At 42.6% G+C, this 16,774-nt stretch overlaps 1 long non-coding RNA gene across 2 annotated transcripts in view; it reads left to right on the plus strand.

Annotated features, from left to right (window-relative positions):
- Positions 1 to 3,256: 3,256 nt before the first annotated feature.
- Positions 3,257 to 16,774, plus strand: part of LOC112820705 (uncharacterized) — a 28,797-nt gene continuing 15,279 nt past the window's right edge. For both annotated transcript variants that reach the window (XR_012379808.1, XR_003207231.2), the window contains exons 1-3: positions 3,257 to 3,410; positions 3,526 to 3,646; positions 15,681 to 15,771. This is a non-coding gene — a long non-coding RNA (uncharacterized lncRNA). The remainder of the gene's footprint in view (positions 3,411 to 3,525; positions 3,647 to 15,680; positions 15,772 to 16,774) is intronic.

Here is a 16,774-nt window from a genome sequence, read left to right on the forward strand (position 1 = left end):
TTTTACAGTTTCTCTTAATGTGGAAAGGTGATAGAAGTCTTTATTTGGAGAACTAGGTATAATTAAACAAAATGGAATCTTACGCAGTGACATCATCTTCCTGGCTGGCAAACACTCCATGACTTTTAAGGCCCTCTTTCATTTACTTCTGTTTGCATGCTTTATTTCCAGCTAACACAGCATTTCTGAAATGCCAACATTGGCTTTTTGTTTTCTGGTATTAATTCTAAGCAAACTCAACTTATATGGGTGCCAACAAAGTAATGCCATGTTTTTGGAGAATTCCAGGAGATGAGTTCTCTAAGTGAAGTTGGAGATAGTGGAATTGGTTTTTTAATAGCTCTAAATTTCTGGTCCTTTCTGAACCAGTTATCTTCTCATGAAGAAAACTATTTTAGAACCAGCAAACATGTATCAGGGGCTAATATATACAGATCTTCCTTGATTTACGATGGGGTTGCATTCCAATAAACCCATCATAAGTTGAAAATATCTTAAGTTGAAAATGCATTGAATACTACTGAACATCAAAGCTTAGCCTAGCCCAGCCTACCTTAAATGTGCTCAGAACACTTACATGAGCCTACAGTTGGGTGAAACAAAGCTTATTTTATAATAAAGTCTTGAATATCTTTTATTTATTGAATACTATACTATACTATACTATACTGAAGGTGAAAAATAGAATGGTTGAATGGGTACAGCATGGTTGTAAGTATATTGGTTGTTTACCCTCTTAATTGCTGACTGGGATGGCTGACTGGGATGCTGTTGCCCAGCATCACAAGAGATCAAACTGTCCATCAATAGCCTGGAATAAGATCCAAACTTAAAATTCAAAGTTCAGTTTCTACTGAATGCATATCGCTTTTGAACTATCATAAAGTCAAAGAATTGTTAAGTCAAACCATTGTAAGTTAGGGACCATCTGGAATGACTGGATCAGAGCGTGTAAGTAGTGCAATGCATCATGATCAATATGATTAGAAAAACAGCTCAGAGCAAAATTCTTTTTGGTGTCTTAACTCTGTAATGTGGTTTGGACTTGGATGACCGTGACTGAAACTATTTCTCTGATTTCATTCTGCTTCTTGAAGGCCAGGGGGCCGTTGGTAATAGAGTAAGGGCTCCCCTCTTGAAGGGAGGTCTGCGAGAGAATAAAATACTTGCAGGAGACAAAAGTTTGATCCTTCATAAAACCTGAGATTGTGACAAATAAGAGGGTGTCTTGCATATAGTCAGCATGCAGTTAAATATTCATGGAATATTTGAACAGAAGTGGACCCTTCATCCTTCATGAATGATGGAGAGCTCTTTTCAATTTTCTAGCAACTTAAGATCACAAGACAGGAGATAGGAACTCCACTCCTGAGTGGAGTAGGAAAGTAATAAGGGTCTATGCTGACAGTTAAGATACACCTTTTGTGTATCTCCTTATTCTGTGGGACTCCTGGGGAAACCTCAAAGAAGGAAGCCTGTTGACAGCTTAATTGGAAAGCAAGAGCTGATTTTAATTTGATCTTTTTCTCTGAATGAGCATCACAATTTACAGAGCTTTGTTAAACTTAGTAATTATAAAAATGTCTAAAGAGAGGGATTCTTTCTTTTCACTCACCATGAGAGTTGTTTCACTGAAGATCTCTTAATTGCCTAACTAGTCAGATGAGTTTAGCCACTGAGAAAAGGACACATGTATTGAATACCAGGTACCTACTTTGGATTCATGTATTCACTAAAAATATTTTGAGCATCTAGTAAGCGAGAAACACTGGGGATATAAAGATGAGTAAAATAGACATAGTCCCTACCCTCACAATGCCGAAAATCTAGTAAAAGGAAGTGGATAAATAAACAATTACAATGTGATGTGTAAGTGCTATGACAGAAAAAAGATCTCAGTCTTTGTGGTTGGCAGAGAGCACATAGGAGGGGTACTGAACCAAACTTGGGAGGTCAGAGAAGACTCTCTAGATGAAAGTGATAACAATCAGGGACCTGAAAGAAGGGGGAGGTAGCCAAGGATGAGGGAGGGTGACAGGTAAGGGCAGTGGGAATAGGATTCCCAGCAGAGGGAACAGCCTAGCCTGTTCAGAGGCTCAGCACCAATAGAGAGTAGCACGTATTTGAGGAACTGAAGTTGAATGTGGCCGAGTGGAGAATAAAAGGAGGGAAATGGCAAGAGAAGAGGCCAAAGCCACAGGCTGGAGACATATCAGACAGCTTTTGTAAGAAAGCCAAGATATTAAGCTTTATCCTAATGGCCATAGGGAATCAGGGAATGCCAAGAGCACATCTGCACTTTTGAAAGATCACTCAGCTATACTGCAGAGAATGGGTGTGCAAGACTGGAAGCAGAGCGAAAGTTTTAGAATATAGCCCCAGGGAGAGACGATGGGGAACCGCATGAGGGAATTAGCAGTGAGAATGGAGAGAAGTGAGAAGTGGATGCATCTGAAACATATTTAACACATTGAAGAGTAAACTTGGCAAGACTTTATGACTGATTAAAGAGGACCCATGACTGTCTTGGGCAACTAGACGGATGGTTGTTCATTTACCGAATTGGAATAACAGAAGAGCAGGTCTGGGGGTGGGGGATGAAGGTAGTTTGAGATCACTATAAGATATCACATGATGCTGCTCTGTGGCTTGTTGAATGTATGACTCTAAAGCCCCAAAATGAGATCCACCTTGGAGAGCGTAATGAAGATTTGGGGATCACCAGCCTGAGGTCCAATAAGTTAATGAAACTTCCCAGGAAGCCATGACCTAGACAGACAGGAAGATTAACATTTATGGGGTAGAGTAAAAGAAAAAAAAAAAACATAACAAAGACTGAGAAAGAGATGTCACTGGGGGAAAAAAGATGAATGATATGGAAGCCAAGAGAAGAGAATGCATTAAGGAAGGGTGGTCAACCTTGTCACATTACTGAGGAGCAAAGCAAGTTGAGGACTGAGAAATATCCATGGATTTGGCTACAAGGAAGGTGTTAGTAACCTTGACAAGAGCATTTTTATGGAGTGGTGGGAGCAGAGACCATGCTCTGGAGGTTTGAGAAGATCCTGAGGGAGGAAGAGGTGGAGACCTTGAAACGTCAAGTAGTTTGGCTGTGGAGGGGAGGAGATAGGAAGGGAGAGGGAGAGAAGTGAAGGAAGGGAGTTAGAGAGGGAAGAGGGAGGGGAGCAGGAAAGCAGAGAAAACTGAACAGGAATGCAAGGCTGAAGGAAAGTTTTTGTGTGTTTGTTTTGCAGAGGAGAACTACTTGAGGATGCTTGAAACTGAAAGGAAGGTGCCAGTGGAATAAGGGAGGAAGATCATGGACAGTAGGAGGGTAGTCCCTGAGGAGGATGGAAGAGACTGGATCCCTAGCACAGGGGAGGAATTAGCCTTCAGAAGCTAATCTCATGGTAACTGGAGGAAAGGAAAAAAAAAATGGGTGCGGATATGAGTAACCTTGGAGGTGGGTGATTGAGGGGGGATGTCTTATCTAATGGGTTTTTGTATTTTTCCCTCTGAAATAAGGAGAGGTCAACTGCTGAGAGGGAAATGGGAAAAGGAAGCGAGAAAAGTTTGAAGAGCACGAAGATTTGAAGTGGCTACTGGAAAGAATTGGACATACTGCTAAGCAGCACTGAGGACCCAGGTGAGGTTGGAGAAGGTAGTAGGTATTGGCCGTGATCTGCTTAGTCATGTAATTTGACCACCAGCATTTAGAGCCCCCAGGACTGGTATGGGGAAGAAGTTAGAATGATCCAACTTTGTTATATTCGTTAGATTAGGTTGCAAATGATGGAAAAGTCCAAGTAACAGTAAACATGAAACAGGTTGATTGCTCTCTTACCTAAAAATCCAGGTAAACTAATAAGGCTAGAATAGAGCACCAAGGTGTCAAGAGCCAAGATTCTTTCTAGCTCCTAGTTTTACTTGCCTCAGGATTTGACTTCCATACCCTGGTCCAGCAGTTTCTCCAATTCCATCCTTTTTGTTTGCTTTGCAGTCAGCAGGAAGAAGGAAGGGTCAGGAGAGGCTCACACCCTACTGATACTGAAATCCATTGGCCATAGAACACGGAATGTCTAGTTGCAAGGGACACTGACAAACAGACTTTATTATAGCCCAGTTCATTTTAAATGAAAGCCCTGAGCCCAGACCATAGGAGATACTAATAGGGTTTATCAAGGTAGGGACAACAGAATGGGGGTAGGAAGAAGAGGTATGCAGAGTCTGGTCAGATGCAAGATCTTTCAAATATTAATCTCCGTTCTCTTGGACTGGGGTTTGGGAGTAATCAGAATGGTTTGTAGCATTGTGTTAAGATAGCCCAATGAGGTTTGTATCAACTCTACTGTGTGGAAGGAGAAACTTAAGACTCACCCAAGAAAACGAAGCTGGCAGGGCTCAGTCCTGGTGAGTTTGACTCCAGTGCCCAAATTCTTTCCACTGCTTCCACACTGTTATTTGATGCCGAAGGAATAGAAATGTCCAGCATGAGGACAAATACCCCTCATCAATCCTTTCCATGCCTCAATCTAGGCAAGACTGGGTCAGGAGGGTTGTTTTCCCCTTTAGAAGTGATGGCCTGTCTACTGGATGTATGATATGTGTTTGGGGTACAAAGCAGGGATGGCCTAGGCAAGCTGGAGAGCCAAGATGGACAGCTTACAAAACCAGCATCAGTGAAAATGAAAGGAACAACCACACGGTGCATGGAGAAGATTCTTGGCAAGCTAAAAAATACTTAATGTCAGCTGTCAAGCATTCACTATCAGATTCTGTGCATCTGCATTTTTTGGTTTATTTATTTATTTATTTTTTAGTAAGCTCTGCATCCAACGTGGGGCTCAAACTCACAGCCCTGAGATCAGGAGTTGCATGCTTTACCGACAGAGCCAACCAGGCGCCCCTGCATTATTTATTTATTTTTTTTCATTTCAGAAACTTTTCTTTTTCCCATTTTAATTTACTTTTTGAAAGTTAATGCTCATGCCTGGTACAAATGCAAAAGGTACAAAAAGTATACAGTAAAAAAATATGTCTTTTTCCCTCCTCTGTCCCCCAGTTACCTTCCCTGGAGACAACCAGTGTTGACAGTCAACCCTTGCCCTCTTCTTTCCTGTCTCCCCCTCTCCCCATTATGGGCTGAGGTACATCAAGCTGAGCTCTCCTCATTCAGTAAAAAGATGCAGACTTTCCTAATGTAGCAATCTTGAAATGTATGCACTAAAAATTAGATATACCAACAAAACAAAACAAAAACACTTTATTGTCTATAATGACTTCTTGCTAAAAAAAAACCCCCTGTTCCTGGTGTAGGTGGAAAGCACTTGATGCTGCTGCTTAAGCACAGCTCAGTCCCTTTAGGTTTAAAACAGTCCCCCTTGGTAAACAACTCAGTCCTTCCTCAGGGTTTGTCCTTCATCCCAGGCTTCTCCCCTTCCCAGGTAGAAGGGAAGCTGTAGGAAAGGTGCAGGGAAAGTCTGTCTGCCAATATCCAGGCCTTCCCAGCTTCCTTTGGTCAGATCGGTCTCTCCAGGCTTTGGGCCTACACTGATTCCACATTCTACCGACCGCCACAGTCCCTGCCATAGCCTGTGGGGATAAAGACCTTCGCACCTTCTTGGCCCAAAGCCAGGCATCCTCCAGCGCATTCCTCCTGTTAGCCTTCCGCCATTCTCTCCCAGGGAAAACACAACAGACCCCAGGAACTGGAAGCATGATCACAAGGCCTCTTGTTGCCTACCACGGCCTTTCCACTTCTCTGTAGTTGGCCTGGTTCCAAATGGAAGGCAGGGTACACACCTCTTCAGCTTTAAGACTCCCCCACCACTCACCTGGGGCAACCCTGTGCTTCTACCCTCTGAATCTTCCAACTTCCCATCTGCTGCTTAAACTTGATCTGTCTTTCCTCTCATGGGAAAACAACTCTGACGTCATATCCTGTGTTCTTCCTGGCACTATCTACAATCTGCTCAGGGACAGTTCTCCAAGCTCTGCCTCATTGGAAGATACAATTACATTTTTTTTCTTTCAACACAGTCTGGCTTTTGCTAGTCAAAAGCACTTGATTTCAAACTGTTGTCTTGCCATGAATTTTTTAAAATCCTACTTTGAAACTCAAAGCTAAATGATGACTTACCCATTCTTGGCTGTTTGGTTGTTTTTTTTTCTCTCTCTCTCTCTCTGTGTGACTCAATGCATGCCACTGACTCAATGGGAGGGGGCGGGGTATGGGTACAAGAGTTTACTGGGAAGGCAACATTGGTTGGATATCTCACAAATGCTATTTCCATGACATCAGCATAAGGTTTCCGGTGCTGGTTGAAGTGGTAACTTCCCCCCCTAGCCAAACTACTTGACTTTGTCAGTGTGATAAATGTTTGCCTGTTGGGAACTGGGTACACCCGCTTCATGGTGTTCTAAGTGAGCATGATCAAAACTGAGCTAGTGATTTCACCACAGTCCACCCCATTATGCAGGTGCAAGCCTCAGTCATCTGGCCTCCTCTTTTCTCCACACCCCACATTTAATCCACCTGGTATTTGGGGCCACTAAAGGGAAGGGGAGACTTCCTCATCTTCACAGAAGCACTGTATGGGCCAGTATGTCCTCTTTGCTGAAACCTTGGGCCAAGCCAGCGGCGCCTGCCATTGTTTCCTCTGGGCTATTGTCTCCCCACTTCTATGTTTAACCTCCTACAGTCCATTCTCTACAAAGTAGCAGACTTATCTTTTTAAAATATCATTTAGATTATATCACTTCCCAGCTTCCCTGCTTTAAATCCTCCATAAATTTCCTCTCCGTCTTTGACCTGGCTGGGCCTCCCTCTCCAGCCTCATCTCCTCCTCCCCTTCTAAGTCAACCTCTTGCTCTGCCCCAGCCCCACTGCCCATCTTTCTGCCCTTAAATACACTGGGTACATTTCTTTCTTTCTTTCTTTTTTTTTTTTTAAAGATCTTACTTATCTATTTGAGAGAGAGCGAGACAAAAAGTGCACAAGGGGTGTGGGGCGGCAAAAAGAAAAGGAGAAGCAGACTCCCCGCAGAGCAGGGGAGCCCAGCGTGGGACTCGATCCCAGGACCCCAAGATCATGACCTGAGCTGAAGGCAGACGCTTAACTGACTGAGCCACCCAGGTGCCCTATACCAGGTTCATTTCTACCCCAGATCCTTTGCACTTACTATTTCTTTGCTAGCAGAGCTCCTCCCTAGAAGGCCACACTGCTGCCCTTTTCTCAGCCTTCAGGTCTCAACTCAGATGTCACCAAGTAACCACATCACACCTCAGGTTCCATCTGCCATATTACCCTATTTAATCTTCTTCATAGCACTTAGTTCCTGAAATTGTATTTATTTATCTACATGTTTATTACTTATCTCCTTCTCACTTGGAATGCAACCACTGTGGACAGAGACTTGGTTTGCCTTCTTCAGTACTGTTATTTTTTGCAGCAAACAGTGTCTGGCACCTGGTGAACACTCAGTAAATATTTATGGACTGAAACCATCTAATTTCAATCAGAGGCAATATTTTTTTTTTTTAACTCCACAGGCACTAGTGGATACCTTTTCGTTAGTTTACCATTTACAAGAAATCATTCTACTAGTTTCTTTGTAAGGGAATCCTACAATTAATGTGACTTTCTAGTGAGAAATGTGGCCGCAAGACAGAACTGGCATCTGTATTTATGCCACAGAAAAGCAGTTTTTTTTTCAAATAATTAAGTCAGATCAAAGTATAAATTGTTAGCCTTATTTGCCAGGTACGAAATTTGAATGATTGCCTGTGTGCGAGTGTGTGCTTAACTGGCTGGCGGCAGCCTGCTATTTTAGGGTCGCTGATTGCTGAACGTTGTTGTCTTGATTTCTTTCATTTAAGTACAGCTGAAGAGACAGGGCTGATCAGAGGCAAGATGTGAGAAAAGCGGCAACAGGAAAGATTTCTCAGCCACTATGAAACAATGACCAACAATCTTTAGGTATTTCTTGTACTTTCAGAACTGAACACTAGGCTCTCCTTGATACAGGCTACGAATTTTGAAAAACGGATATACTGGAAAGTCTTGGAAGAGCTGCAACGAAGCTGAAGCAGGGACTTTAAAGTTCGGCTCCAGATGACACGTGTTAGAACAAAGATAGGAGAAAATTAGGCCTCCTCTTGGTCAGAATGGAGGAGGTCAAAATCCTTCTCCTACCCTGGCGTCAAAGTCTGAAATGTCTACCTTCAGAGCTTCTGTTTTTATCCTGGGTTTCGCTTTTACAATGCATGTATTCCTGGAAATACAGGAGACTGATTCATGAAGATACTGGAACTAATCAGATCCATGTTCCTTCCAATGGGAGAGATACCAGTAAGAGACCCTGAAAGAGAAAGGCAAAGATGCATGGGAGGACACTAGATGCACCAACTCTGGCTTTTCTGAGCAGAGAATGGACCCAGTACAGTACAGTAGCTGTTGAACTACTTTGGAGGATGATATTGTGGGGCAAACGATTTGAGAGTGAGTTTTGTGATGGGAGTTCATCTGAGACAATGGATTTTTTAGACTTTAAGTGTTGCTATGCAATATGAATTTTGATGGGTTTTTTTCTAGTTAGGGTCCCAACAGGAAACAGATGGCACACTTAAATTAGGATAATTTCAGGAGAGTTTCTTTTCAAAGAGGCTATTTACAAAGGGCTGCTGGGGTATAGTGGAAACCCACTGGATAGTCTAGGAAGTAGGAGTTAGAAGCTGCAGCGTGGTTGACACCCTTTGGCCCTAAAGGAGTGATTTTTCAGAGCTTGGAAAGGGAGAGCTATTCGGAGCAGACCACAGTAAGAGGAGCAATGACCTTGACACAGCTAGCCAGAGGCAAGCCCATTGGGAAAAAGCTAATGGATGAACAGCTCTTCTCCCTTCTCCCTTCCTCTGGTCTTCCCCCAGAAGACTTTGATTAGCCAAACCCAACTGGAAGCTAAAGGGAAGGGAACACATTCCTACAGGACCAGCCTCCCTGGGCAGAGAGGAAGGCAGGCCATGGTAGAGAGAGGGTCTCAGGAGCATGTAGAAGACATCCAGCATAATGAGGCTTCCATTCACTTGACAAGAAGTTCTGAGAAAGAGCCAGCCAACATCCCTCCCTTTTCCCACTGCAATCTTTCAGAGTGAAGCTGCTGGGGGTGCTGGAGGAGAGGAAAGGATGTGTCCTTAAAATCAGATTTGGAGTTTTGATTAATAGCTCAGACTTACCTAATTTCTGCATGGAGACTGTATTTATAATGGAAATTGATAGTCTGTGACATCAGAGTGGCCGTAAAATTTAAGGGCCTAACAGAATTTTCATCCCAGAGCAGACAAAGAGGACCTTGCTCTCCCCCTGGACCACCACCTGACTTTTTATATATGTAAAGTCAGTGGGGACCAAAATAAATAAGGTTGCATTTTGGTTAGGTCAGAAATTTGTGCTTATTCAGCATATCACTCACATCAACTTTACCAACATTTTCCCTTTATAAAAGGTAATGAAACCGCATGCCAGAGAGCTTGATTGCCATACTCTGTTTCAGCAAGCCATTTCACAGCCAAATCCCAACTAGAAGTATGACTTATGACATCTATAGGATATGCAGCTACAGGCTTACATAGGCAGTTAGCACGGGGGCAAATTTCAAACAAGGTCAAAGACATTGATTCGCTATTTTTCTGTCTTTTGGCTGCAGGCATTACCCTTAGATGGTGCAGTAAATGGTGAATAGGGAAGTCTTACTGGCTAGGCCAGGCTTCCTTGTTTCAATGATTTGTACCTCTGCTCTGAGGTTTAGACCTCAGTTTTGTGATTCAGAAACTCCATTCATCTGTTCACCTAAGAGTAATAAGGTCCTGATGAATTGATACATTTGCCAACCTCTCTGCAGGTTTAAATCAAAATGTCCATTGAATTACCCTGAGAAATGTTATTGTCAAAAAGACAAGACTGGTGTCAGCTGGTCAACATTCTGTGGCTGAATTGTTTGGAGAAAGAACATAGATCAGACATTCACTTTCATTCTCAAGAAAATAACTCAAATTGTAAATACCACTGATGGTGGGTCAAAGACATAAATTCACACGTAAATGACAACATATACTATTAATAAATTGCTTTACTGATGATATGCCCTGCGTTTTTACAAATTCCTGGGTGTTTTTTATGTGTATATATGATGACATAGTAAAACCCTGGCATCATAAGCGTCATAGCCAGAACTTAATTAGAACCCTTAATTTAAAAGGATTTCTTTTTGGGGACACCTGGCTGGCTCAGTCGGGTCGAACATGCAACACTTGATCTTGGGGTTGTGAGTTCGAGTCCCACATTGGAGGCAGAGATTACATAATAAATTAAAGGTTTTGGTTTTTTTAAAGAATTTCTTTTGATATATATTCTAGTTAACTATTTCTTCTCAGCTCCAAATCCACCCTTCACTGCCCTACTTTGTGATGCTGCAGCTGAAACTGTAAACATTTCTCCTGTGTAGCTGGCCTGATGGTTTGTGAGTAAAGAGCACTGGAGGGCCACTGCAAGGGAAAAGTGCTTTTCTTCCCTGTCCTGAGGTGGCTTTCCTTCCCCTGTGGTGCGTGGCAGCCATGGGCACCAGAATTCCAGGTGTGCTTAGCCCTCCAGCAAGTCTCACAGGCACCCCCAGTAGGTGATCTCCTGCTTCCCCACCTGCCTTCCAGCACCTCGCTACACCCTCTCCAGTGAGGTCTCAGCATCTCCGGCTTCGTGGGGTGGGGGTGGGAGGGCTCTTTTAAATGTGTTCCTTCCTTGGGCCTTGGGCCTGCAGCCCTAGCCCCAGAGCAGGCATCCTTAGGGGGCGGGGGGTGAAAAGTGCTTCTGGGGGGGGGGGGTTGTGTGAAATAATCTCAGGTATTACCATGGTGTGTGCAGATACAGTGTATCTGCAGTATTAAAATTTAATGGAAGGGAGGCACAAAGGAAAAAAAAAGTCTAGAAAATCTCCCTAAGGGAGCAATAATGAAATAAAGAGTTAGGTAACAGTGCCCTAAAAGCATCAACAGCTCCCCATACCCACTATCCCTGCATTCTTTAGACTCCTCTTTACTCCATAGTAGTTAATCCCATTTTTAGTTAATATAATTTATATTAAACTTTCCCTGTCCCAGTTATTGTATGGTTTCTGTCATCTAACTGGAGTTTGATACAGTACACTTGATTTCTATGAAAAAAAAAGCAAATCGGAGGCTGAATTAAAAAAAATTTTCAAGATATTTTCTAGAACCTGCAGAGATTAATCTCCAGCTACTCATATTTTGTACAGCAGGGATATATGTTCAGGATGCTGATCTTGGGACCATAACAGATACAGAATGAGCAAAGACAGGCTGTTAGTCTGAACTTGGTAAAGCAAAAAGATTGGTAAAAACCATGGTTGAAGCAACACGGGTTTTCTGGATAGCACTTAACTGGGTACCGCACATGCCATCGCTGCTGAACATGTTTCTCACTTATGACTATTTTCTTAAGTGCCAAACTCTGTAATAATCACGATGATGATAGTAATAGTAATGACAGCCAGCATTCACTGGGTACTTACTAAGCTCCGTCACTCTGACAAGAGGGCTGAGAGTGGCTAGGAAAAAGCCCAGCCTACAAGCAAGGAGGTCAGTTAGGAAACTGCCACACAAGTCCCGGCATGAGGTGATGGTGGCCAGGACAAGGGAGATAGAGGGCATGCAGCAGCCTCACCGGTGCCCAGAGCAGAAGGGGCTGTCTAGTCTGCACCAGAGCAACCGTTCGGTTAACCACCAGAGAGGCAGGACTTGAGATGGAGATAGAAAAGATGGAGATAGAAAAGTCTTTCTTTGGTAAGCTCCTACCAGGCGTCCAGTACTATGTTACCCAAAGTTAGGGGTACTCTATAATAATAACCACACGTTCTTAAGTAACTTGTGACCCCTTAGAAATCTATAAAATGATAACGCTAATAGAAGAACATGTAGAATATATTTGAGACTTTGGGATGGAAAGAACTCTGTAAATCAGACCCAAAAAGCACAAGCCATAACACAAAATTTTGGCAGGTTTGGCCACACCAAAATTAAGGATTTCTGTTCAGCGAAGGCTGTTGTAGACAAGCTTATGCAGACAGAGGACAGACAGAAAGAAAATATTTAGGAGATATTTCAAACCAACAGAATTAAAACCCAGCATATATATTATTTCACCCATATGTGGAATTTAAGAAACAAAACAAATGAGCAAAGGGGAAGGGAGAGGCAGACCAAGAAACAGATTCTTAACTCTAGAGAACAAATTGATGGCAACCAGAGGGGAAGGTGGGTGGGGGGTGGGTTAAACAGGTGATGGGGATTATGGAGTGCACCTGTGATGAGTACCATGTGTTGTATGGAGGTGCTGAATCACTATATTGTACACCTAAAACTACTATTACACTGTTAACCAACTGGAATTTAAATAAAAACTTTTTAAACCTAGCATATATAAGGAGCTCTGGCAAATCAAATAAAGTACCCAATAGAAACTGTTAAAAAAGAAAAGTACTCAGTGACACTTGTTAAAAACAGTAAGGCAGACTGTACTGAGGACGACTGCAGTGGGGTTGTACAGTAGGGAGAATTGGGCTCAACTCGGAATACAGCATGGCCAAGTGGGAATTTGTAGCCCAGGAGGGGGGTGGGGTCAGGGGGTGGAAAATTGCTAAGAGGAAACGTCGGGGGTAAGGGGGCATCTTGCTAACCCCAGATCCCAAGATTCTTGCTGAAGGCAGGCCAGGGAGACAGACATCACCTGGGGGCAGTGGAGGATGAGGAACCTGATCAGATATGGGGGGGCGGGGGGAGCCTTGCTAAAACTGGATTTTACGAGGAAGTGCATATAATGGGCCTAGGAGAAGGTTCAGTAGACTGAGTAGTTTGGTCAAGCAAAGAATTTTGTCAAAACATCAACAGAGCCCATGAATAGCCAGTTCTCAGAAGTGGAAAGCCAAATGACCCGGAAGAATTGAAGAGAAGTTCAATGTTACAAGTAAACAGAGAACTGCATATTAAGACTAATTACTCTCACACCCAACAGATTTGTAAAAATTAGAAAGTCGGACAATGACTTGGCCATCTTGGCAAAGATGTGGGGAAGCAAGAACCTTCATGTGCTGCCGGCATGACTGTAATTAGATATGAGCATTCTCTGTGCACACGTGCTTGCATACATGTGCACATGCAATGGATGACTCGGGAATCCCTCTTCAGTCAGGTTCATTAGGAGACGTGTATAAAGGTGTTTATCACAGGGTTGTTTGTGATACAAAGGAGTTGGAGGCAGTCTGGGTATCTATCACTAGAGGAGTGGATGTGTTAAAAGTATTGAACACCTAATATGGAACCTTATGCAGCAGTTCAAAGAAATTAGCTACATGCGCATAAAGGAACATGGAAAGAACTTAGAAACAGCGTTGTGTAAAAAAAAGCAATAAACACGGGCACCTGGGTGGCTCAGCTGGTTAAGTGTCCAACTCTTGATTTCCGGTCAGGTCATGATCTTAGGGCAGTGAGATCGAGCCCCACGTCGGGTTCCCTGCTGTGCATGGAGCCTGCTTAAGATTCTCTCTCTCCCTCTCTTTCCGCACCCCCCCCAGAAAAAAAGCAATAAACAGAATAAGAGCCATTGAACAATACAGACTGAATACACATACATTCATAAAACAGCATTATAAAATCCAACTTGGGGATACATGTATTTCCAAGCACAGAATGGCTGCTGATGCTGGAGATGAAGTGGGGAAATGAAAAACTAAAACAAGAAAATAATAAAGTAAAACAAGAAAAGGCCTCCCATGGATTATTGTGTACCATGAGCTCCAGAGGGTAATTAACTCAAGTCTTTGCAAAGTCCAAAAGAAAAAAAAAGAATCTAAATCCTATATTTCTTGAAGTTCTTTCATTTTGCAATGAGATGTGATGTTTGCTTTTTTAGGTAATCCATGTAAACAGCTGTGTGAGTAGCTTATCCATCTAGCCAGGCTTCCCAGGTCTCAGGGCACATTTGAGCAAAGCAGACATCCCTGGGGCACCTGGGTGGCTCAGTTGGTTGGGCGACTACCTTCAGCTCAGGTCATAATCCTGGAGTCCCAGGATCGAGTCCTGCATCGGGCTCCCTGCTCAGCAGAGAGTCTACTTCTCCCTCTGACCCTCCCCCCTCTCATGCTCTCTCTATCTCATTCTCTCTCTCAAATAAATAAACAAAATCTTGAAAGAAAAAAAAAAGCAGACATTTCTGAAAAGCCAGTGGGTGAGAACAGTGTGGAGGATGCACCTGTAAACTGAATTCTAGAAACCAAAGCCTAAATGCAGCCTTATTTATGAAACTAGAAGCACAGTGCAAAACCCATAATGAACGTGCTGTAGTAGCAAATCAGTGACCCGACTTGGTTATTTCCATCCAGCAAAGAGAAAAATTATTTGAGATGTTATTTAACTATGAAAAACAGAATAGAGGAGACAAACAGGTAGCTCCCAGACATCTGCAAAGACAATTCAGTTGGCAAAGGGGGGAAATGTGGCATCAGCAGGCACCAAAAAAATTCATATACATATATGCCTGTGTGTCTATAAAATTTTTTAAAGTGAATTGACTTCAGGATTCTGTTTGCTTCAAAATGCCTGCAATCAAACAGGAAACAGCCCTGGTTCTGTTGATGTTTTGACAAAATTCTTTGCTTGACCAAGCTACTCAGTCTCCTGAACCTTTTTAAACCTGCCAGGTCTGTCCTCTTGAAGGGAACGAGAGCGAACGAGCCTGAGTATTTCTCTGTTTCTGAGGACTGCATACACCACCTGCAGAATCAATCAGTTTGCCCTTTTTCAGTTCATTCTTTCTCATTTTCAACTGCCTGCCTAGACAGTGGGTTGCTGGGAATTCACGTGTCTTTTGTTTTGGGTTTTGTTGGGTTTTGTGTGTGTGTGTGTGTGGCTTTTTGGTTAGCTTTAAAATTGTAGCCACCTAACTTAAATGACACTCTAAAGTTAGCAGATTCTGCTTTCCAGTAAAATCCTGAGGGGTGGGGAAGTGAGGGAATGAGGAGTGAATTCTTGATTCTTTAGTGTTACACCAGCACTTGATCCTGCCTCTGAGTTATCTCTGAGCCCCTTTCTTTGCCATTAGAAGGAATAAGTCTATAAAATGTATTCCATCAGGATACTTAGTTATTTGAAAACTTTTTTTGCCTACCATTTTATTTGGCTATAGACAGGTGAGACAGTAGACTCACCTGCAGCTTTCACTGAAAGTACATCAAGATAGCCTTCAGCAGCAAGCCAAGTTTAAAGAAAACTCTAAAATGTATGTACGCGTGAATGAATATAACTTTTTAAAACTATATATCGATATACTACTAAAGTAAAACTATCACAAATTCTTAGAACATTATAGGAGAAAAGAACCTTAACAATTAATGACCTCAGCTTCTTTCTTTTCTGCCTCCCCTGCAACATACTCAGTAACAACGTTTCGGCATAAGGAGTCCCACCTGAGAAGGACAAACATCTATACCATAGCTTGGAAAGCTCCTCTTTCTCATGCTTTCTTCACACCAAACTTATTCATGTTTAGAGACTATTTGATGCCAAGGATGATAAAAGCTTTAGTGTGATTTATAGACTTTTCTTGTTTTATTGCCTAGACTATTGCTTCGTCTTGAACTGGAGGACATAAGGCAGCCATCTACAGGGCCCTGGAATACAAAACAACGAGTCCCCACCTGCAGAGCGGCTGTGAGTACCTGTACATTGTTTACTGCCCTTTTTAACCTTACAGTTAAATGCCACACTGCCTCTGCTATTGATTCAAGTATTTAGCATTCAACCAAAAGGTTTCTATTGGCTATTAGTATTAAAGTATTTGCTATATTATCAGAAGCCTAATGGGGTGCCTGGCTGGTTCAACTGATGTGGAGCATGGGACTTTTGATCTTGCTGTTGTAAGTTCAAGGCCCAGGTTGGGGGTAGAGAGTACTTAAAAATAAACAAACGGGCACCTGGGTGGCTCAGTCAGTTAAGCGACCGCCTTCGGCTGGGTCAGTCGAGCCCCATGTCGGGCTCCCTGCTCGGCGGGAAGCCTGCTTCTCCCTCTCCCTCTCCCTCTCGCACTCCCCCTGCTTGTGTTCCCTCTCTCACTCTCTCTGTCAAATAAATAAATAAAATCTTTAAAAAAATAACAAATTTTAAAAATAAACAGCCTGAAATATTGTTAATCAAGGAACGATTTTTACGATACAGTATCTGACTGGTTTTTCAAAAGCCAGTATCTGGCTTTAGGATTTTTTTTTAAATTTTATCACACATATTCATGTAGAAAAGTTGCAAAATACAGCTGAACAAAACGAGACAATTTTTCATAATCTCACCACCTACAGAAAATAGCATTTTCCCATATATACTGCTAGTATTCATTTTTGTCTTAAGAATATTTTACTTCAAAATTTTCACCCAAATAGACTTGTTTCTACAAAGGTGAGCTTCTGAGAAACCAATTTCCTTTGTGCAGACAGCAGATTTTGCTCTGGAGGGAAGGAAGTGGCTCATATCCTGGCTAACAGGGTATCATTGTTTCTCTATCAGAACTGGCATAGCGCCTTCTTAAGCCAGAAAGACAATTATGTGACAGAATCCAAGAGTTAGACCTGCCTTAGGAGAAAGTGGCTTAAAGGCAAATTTTACTCACGTATGGAGTATGTTAGGTACTTTCCACGCCTTCTTTCTAATTATTACAATCCAG

Source organism: Callorhinus ursinus, unplaced genomic scaffold (genome assembly GCF_003265705.2).
Source record: "Callorhinus ursinus isolate GAN/ISIS: 27379988/994484 unplaced genomic scaffold, GSC_fseal_2.0 scaffold10, whole genome shotgun sequence".
NCBI classification, from domain to species: Eukaryota; Metazoa; Chordata; class Mammalia; order Carnivora; family Otariidae; genus Callorhinus; species Callorhinus ursinus.